General features: G+C 32.5%; 1 protein-coding gene across 1 annotated transcript in view; it reads left to right on the forward strand.

Annotated features, from left to right (window-relative positions):
• The window catches only part of LOC137623735 (5-hydroxytryptamine receptor-like), a 537,818-nt gene that overhangs the window by 329,633 nt on the left and 200,685 nt on the right, over nucleotides 1–7,500 (forward strand). The window lies entirely within an intron of this gene.

A 7,500-nucleotide genomic window follows, 5' to 3' on the forward strand; every position in this document is an offset into this window, starting at 1 on the left:
CAGTTCATTAGAACACATTTATGAAATCAGGATACATGAATACATGAAAGGTGCACATTCTGATTAACTGAATAGACAAGCAAACGAGTGTGACGTGCCCTGGATCTCTCTCTCTCTCTCTCTCTCTCTCTCTCTCTCTCTCTCTCTCTCTCTCTCTCTCTCTCTCTCTCTCTCTCTCTCAGCCCTTTGTGTTACTAAAATATGCATGTCAGCTGCTGTGGAGAAGGACAGAACAAATCGATTCTTTCTGTGATTGACTTGTTACCCGCTGTCTCCCTTCATTGTTGTCAACATTTTACTTTTTGTTAAAAATCGTCTTGTCTAGATTTTTTCTGTTGTTACCTTTGCTTTTGTAGTTATTATTGATTAGTAATTACTGCAATTTCTGGCCAGTCTTGTTTACTAATATGCAGAAATTTGGTGTTATATTTCTTTGAAGACATTATATAATCATAAGGCATTTCCGTGGTCATACCTTGCCTTACTGTGGACAGTTTATATCCCTGTATAGACTTCCAATTTTAGTGAAACTAGTGCGTCTCTGTAAGATTCAAAATCGACTGTAGACACATTTGGAGAATTATAAATGTCCATTACATTTTTTTTTTTTTTTTTTTGGTTAAAAGCATCGACGCATTTCTCTTAATTTTCAAACTTATTCAGAATTTTCCAAGACTTCTATACCTACCTCATATTATTCTTCAGTCTTGATTTTCTACACCTGTTTTGCCTTCACCTCCGTCATTTCAAGACTTCCTCTCTAAGGCCTTTGTGTTGCCTGTGTGTAAATAATCCTTCACCTGCCATAATTTCATAATTTATATTAAAATTTTAAGCTATAATTTAAGCTGAAAGTAATTTTCTTGTTATTATTCAAGTTATTTCATTTGCTCTTTCTTGTGTGTGTGTTTTTTTTTTCATCATTTACGGCTTCTTAGGGACTTTATTTAAGATATATTTTATTTTCCTTGGATTATGCAGGTTTTTAACGGGAAAAAAATCTATAGCCCACAATATACCTGAACCAATTCATAACACAAAAGGACACGTTGGATTTTCTGAATAATAATCCTACCATAAAATCGTAGCCAGGCTTAAAATACTACCATAATATTTTTACTTCATACGAAAGGCAATATAAACAGAAAATGTTTTCATCCATATCGAATATAATCTTAACAATGTATTTATTATTATATTAAACTTAGTTAACACTAAAGCTCTCATATATAAACTTTATAACTTAATTGGTCGATAGGCTATATTTGACCTCTTTAAGATATTTTTTAAGTGACACATAAGACTGTTTTCTTGTATTTAAGGTGACTTACCATATGTTGAATACTCTTCAATAAAGGCGGTATTTTAATAATTTTGTTACTTTAAGACTTTACTTATTATAATTTTTCTGAACTAAATAGAAATTACAGCTTCCATTTCAGTTTTTCGTATCTCTTAAATATAATAATAAGTAACTAAAAAGATAAAAGACAATTCGTGTATTTATTCTTCCAGTGAGACGTTTATTTTTCTCAAATCATATGAACTCAAATTATGACTTTTAAAAGGAAATTTCCATTACACAATTTATATAATCTTCATAGCATTTCTTTTCTTTTCTATAAATAAAACTCACGAATCTGGCTAGCAACCCAAAGCTCAAAAAACAGGACACGTGTAATGACACTTAAAACAAACAAAACTTTCTCTACTTTTTTTCAGGAGTTTTAAAGTGATGTAAAGAAGTTAGAACATCCATCAAGGAGTTGAAAGTCACTTCAGGCGAGGACAATTACTCATAACTATTCTTTGTCGACACTTTTTTTTTCGTTGCGACATTCAAAACAATAGTAGTAAACATACATTTATTTTTTCCTAGCGCCGTATTAAATCTGGAAATTGACTAAGCATACTTTTTATCCTTTTCTAAACTCACTTTTGAAGTTTTCTTAAAAACGCTTTGGCCAATATCGAGGAGTCAAATTAAAAAAAAAAATACTTAGATAATATTTTTACTCCATACGAATGGCAATATATACCGAAAATTTTCCATCCATATGGAATATAATCTTAACAATGTATTTATTATTATATTTAACCTAGTTAACACTAAAGCTCTCATATATAAACTTTTTACTTAGTTGGTGGACAGGCTATATTTGACCTCTAAGATATTTTAAAGTCACCCACATAAGACTGTTTTCTTGTGTTTCAGGTAGCCATAGACTTATCATATGTTGAATACTCTTCAATATCGACAGTGCTTTAATCATTTTGTTGTTTCAAGACTATACTGATGATTATTTTTTGAACTAAATAGAAGGTACAGCTTCCATTTCAGTCATTCGCATCTCTTAAATGTAATAAGTAACTAAAAAGATAAAAGACAATTCATGTATTTATTCTTCTGGTGAGACTTTTATCTTTCTCAAATCATATGAACTCAAATTATGAAAGTTTAAAGGAAATTTCCATTACACAATTTATATAATATTCATCACATTTCTTTTCCTTTCCATAAATAAAATTCATGAACCTTGGTAGCAAACCAAAGCGGCAAAACCAAGACACGTGTAATATCACTTAAAACAAACAAAACTTTCTCTACTTTTTTCAGATGTTTTAAAGTGATGTAAAGAAGTTAAAACATCCATCAAGGAGTTGAAAGTCACCTCAACCGAGGACAATTACTCATAACTCTTCTTTGTCGACACACTTTTTTTCGTTACGACATTCAAAACGTTAGTAGAGTAAACATCTATTTATTTTTTCCTAGCGCCGTATTAAATGTCAAAATTGGTTAAGCATATTTTTTCTTTGATTAAATTAACTTTTGAAGTTTTCTTAAAAACGTTTTGGCCAATATCGAGGAGTCAAATTAAAGTCTTTTTTTTCCTCCCTCTATACGTTTCTTTTTCATAAAGTTTAAAACCTCAGTTTAAGGGAATAATTTTAATGAAAAGTTTCTATTATCAACTATCTTTGGAAATAAACTGATTTATTCATAGCAAATTTACTACTTTCTTTCTCTTGGTTCATGATATAACTATCTTTCTACTATTTTTCTACCCTTGACTATGATTTTCCTTATTTTGGATCGATGGGAAAAGTAAATCAATTGTCTTATTTTACATATTTAAGTCACTGAACCTTTTCGGAAGCGTTGAAATTGAGAAAACAAATAGATAAACAACATTTTATTAACGGATCTATGCAAATAACAGTATAGAATTGCGTATTCAAAGAAACATTTCTAAATTGAAGCATTGGATTTTTACTTAAATTTGAGTTCCACATTGCTTAAAACGTTATCCATTCGATTACATATCATAGGAATTATAAATCAATGAGAAACTTTACACATTACCATGTCTTCATAGAAAATCTCTGTAATTGAAATCTATTCGTTTTAAACGTGATACATTTGAGAACATTTGTCAGATTGGCTCAGAGAATTTTGGCCATTTCGGTTAGCATTCGGCACGAGCAGCCTTTCATATCCCCCCACCCCCCGTAAACGAGAGTGAGCTCTCCAGTCGGGCAATAAAGTAAAAAAGTTAAGAAAAGTTGGACAGCAGGACGGAAGAACACGTTCGATTCATATTTCTAACATTATTCTTCTTTTTGTAAGTAAAGTTATGCGGTTTCTTTCGCGGAATTGTTCCATTCTGCTCCACTTTCAAATTTCTTGAAGATATAATTCTGCTTAGCCTAATGGGAACGTCCCTGCCTACCAATCTCTTGGACGGGAGTTCGAGCAAACCTCAAGTTAGATAGTTTCTAATAGGGCCTTTAGTTTCACCATCCTCTTGAGCTTGGGACTTGGGGTATCGGGAGCCTACAAGTCTACTTGTTGAGTCATCAGCAGCCATTGCCTGGCCATCCCTGTTCAAAGCTTGATGGAGAGGGTGTCTTGGGCGTTGATCGTGTATATTTAGTCACTGTCTAAACTCGAATCTAGAGTATTGTCCTGTCCCTTTCATATCCGTTTCATGAGCAACCTTTAAACTTTTCGTAAAAGCCTCTTTAACCTTTCTGTTGCCAGCATAGAAATAATTGCGATATGACAAAAGCTACCATATTAATATTGAGGTCTTTCTAATACATTCTCCAGTACGAGTACATTTCTTTAAAAAGTGCAAAGTTGTATAAAATAATATAGCCCAGTATGGGGTACTTGTCCGGTTCATCTAAAACCATGCAATGTGCTTCCTTTATATTGCTTTGTAACTGGTACCTTGCCAATGTGAGGTCTTGGTAAGTTAGTTACTATTAATGAATGAACTTGAAGTCCTCTTTGTGCGTTTTTAATTGTTCACTTGTAAATTTAAGGTCCTTAAATAATTTTGTAACTGTAATTAATTAAGATGTCCTTTTATATATTTTTCTATCTAAAAGTACTAAAATAGGATTTTTTTTTTAGTAAAAAGTTCTTCGACACTTGATTTTTTACCAATGCTGGACAGAATGGTAAATGGTCATCAATGTGTTCAACACTTATATTTGAGAGAATATATTTTTCAAATTCATAAACCCATAACAAAGAATAAAATCCACAAGGAATGGCACGATTTCAGTTACACCAGAAGGTACTTTGACTATGTATTGCAACCATTTTCACCAAGTTCCTCTAAATGCACACTAAATTCAATCATATCCCCAAGAAGTTCTATAATTTAGCTAAGATATATAGAGATTTCAGAGTCCTAACATAATTACTGATAGTGTAGTGATAACAAAGAGAGAAATTCATGCAGATCTGCACCACTACTGACACATTGGCATTGAATTATATACTTGTTTAGAATAAACGTAGTTATCTATACCACGCAGCCCCACATTCAATAGACTTGTAAAGGCAAGTTGTAAGTAAATGCCTCATAATATGTGAGGATCTTGTGCAACATTACCCTCGGTATCACTAGTGACTAGAGGATGCTAGAGCTTATGTCAAATTGAATAGCATTTATGAAAATTAGAAAGATTTTGCATTAAGCTAAGAAATACGAAGATTCTGATACATAACAAATATTCCTATATCCTGGTATAAATATATACACTGAAAATTGACTTGGTAAAGATTGGATTAATCAAATTTTGTATTGTTTGTAATAGTGTATGTATGTATGTATGTTCATATATATATATATATATATATATACACAGAGAGAGAGAGAGAGAGAGAGAGAGAGAGAGAGAATTGGGCCTGCGCAATACTTATTGAGAATTACGGATGATCTTATACTCCTGATTGAAAGAAGCCAACTAATACGACTGAAGAAATTTAAATTCTATTATATTAACTCTCTCTCTCTCTCTCTCTCTCTCTCTCTCTCTCTCTCTGTGTCTTGGAAATATGATCGAATCTTGTAAGTGGCTGCAGGTAAGGGATTCGGGGCCTTATTATGGGTGGAATAACGAGCCATCTCACAAGATACCAGAACCTCTTTAAACTCTTGGCATCATCTTAATAGCTTCGGGTAACGCATTTTTGCTTCGATCGAGATAGCGACGACCTCTCTTGATCGGATTTGTAGCATTTGTTGTCGTTACAGGATACCTGAGGATATCTTGAACATGAACTTCACTTGTAAGCTTGATTCTAGTGCTTAAGGCTTCACATGATTAGCTTATATTGGTAAGATAGATAATTGCTATCGGGCGTAGATATGATTAACTTGAATTGGTACAGTAAATAATTGCTCTCGTACGCAATGCATGTAAAAATCAGACTTACATAAGTAAACATACATACATACTTACACATTATATATATATATATATATATATATACATCCATTATGATTTCCTACTAAGGATGCCGTGGAAATAACCTTAAATTATTAGCTGTAATAGCTCATTCTTTCTTCGGAACTCTTGTTCTGGTTAGAACATTATAAGCAGGATAAGATTGTCCTAATTGGTTGAGAATATAAGCCCCTTATTATTGAATGGCAAAGGCTAATATTTTTACAAGGAGAGGATTGAAAAGCTTACTTGGCCGAGTAGCGCTAATACAAAATAACAATTAGTTAAACGTCCAGGTAATGTCTCTAGTTTTGTATCTTTTAACAAATAATCTAGTGATATATACTGGCTGCTTTGGTGCTTAATGACACACTTGAAATACTGAATAGCTAAAGAACTGAAGAAACACTCGATGATGTGATTAGGTTTGGAGAAATTGCAAATGTTCATCAATACAGAAATTTTGGACGATTATACGTATGGTTCCTATGTCTTTGAACTGTATGAAGGAAAAGTCTCTCTCTCTCTCTCTCTCTCTCTCTCTCTCTCTCTCTCTCTAGCCTATATATACATATACTGTATATAAGTGTGTGTATGTATGTGTATGTGTATATATATATATATATATATATATATTTATTTATATATATATATATATGTATATATATACAGATACATACACACACATATATATGTATATATGTGTGTGTGCATGTGCATATATAAGCATATATATAAAGATATTTGTATGAAGTAGGCATACATAAAAAAAACATGTAAGTACCATATATATAAATATATATATATATATATATATATATATAATTCAAGAATCATAAACAATATTCGAAAGTGCAGAAACTGTAATGAAAGTCCAAAAACTTGAAAAGCCTCATAGGTAAACTGAGTAAAATGAGATAACACAAAGCAAGGGAATAAGCAATGAACAAAAATGAATAAAATCATACGAGAACAAACTGTCCAGAGTAATTCACTAGAGAAAATATATAATAAACTGGTGAATCTAAAAAAAAAAATAATAAGAATTGATGAGAGAACTTTAAGTAAGAATGAACTTCGCTGATACTTTAAGGAAAAATGACCTAATCACCTGAGTTTAGAGGGAAGTAAATCATTAGAAATTAATTGGTTAATAAATCCGACATTCTTTTAATAAAAACGGGAGTTGAAAACATAAGATTAGAAACATAAATGTGCATAATGATTGTGGTGGCCGATGTGGTAACGTCTCTGATTGGTGAATGCCAGACTGGGGTTTGAGTCTCGCTCAAACTCATTAGTTTCTTACGTCGCTACAACCTTACCATCCTTGAGACCTAAGGATGGGGGGTTTGGGGAAGCCTAGAGGTCTATCTGCTGAGTCATCAGCAACCATTGCCTGGCCCTCCTTGCTCCTAGCTTGGGGGGAGTGGGGGCTTTGGCGCTGATCATATGCATATATGGTCAGTCTCTAGGGCTTTGTCCTGATTGAAAGGGCAATGTCACTGTCCCTTGCCTCTGCCATTCATGAGTGGCCTTTAAACCATTAAGGGAAAATTAAAACGATAAAAGAATCCTTGCAGCTGAGAACGCAAAAAAAAAAAAAAAAAAAAAATATCCGTAAAATCTGAATTCTTTCAGCACAAAAATCAGATGAAAAAAAATATCTAGAAAGAGAGACATGGCTATAAACCAAAACTATACAACTAATCATTAATAATCAAATCTCTAGGCAGAAAGGCAAGAAACTAA

This window comes from Palaemon carinicauda, chromosome 2 (genome assembly GCF_036898095.1).
Source record: "Palaemon carinicauda isolate YSFRI2023 chromosome 2, ASM3689809v2, whole genome shotgun sequence".
Taxonomy (NCBI): Eukaryota; Metazoa; Arthropoda; class Malacostraca; order Decapoda; family Palaemonidae; genus Palaemon; species Palaemon carinicauda.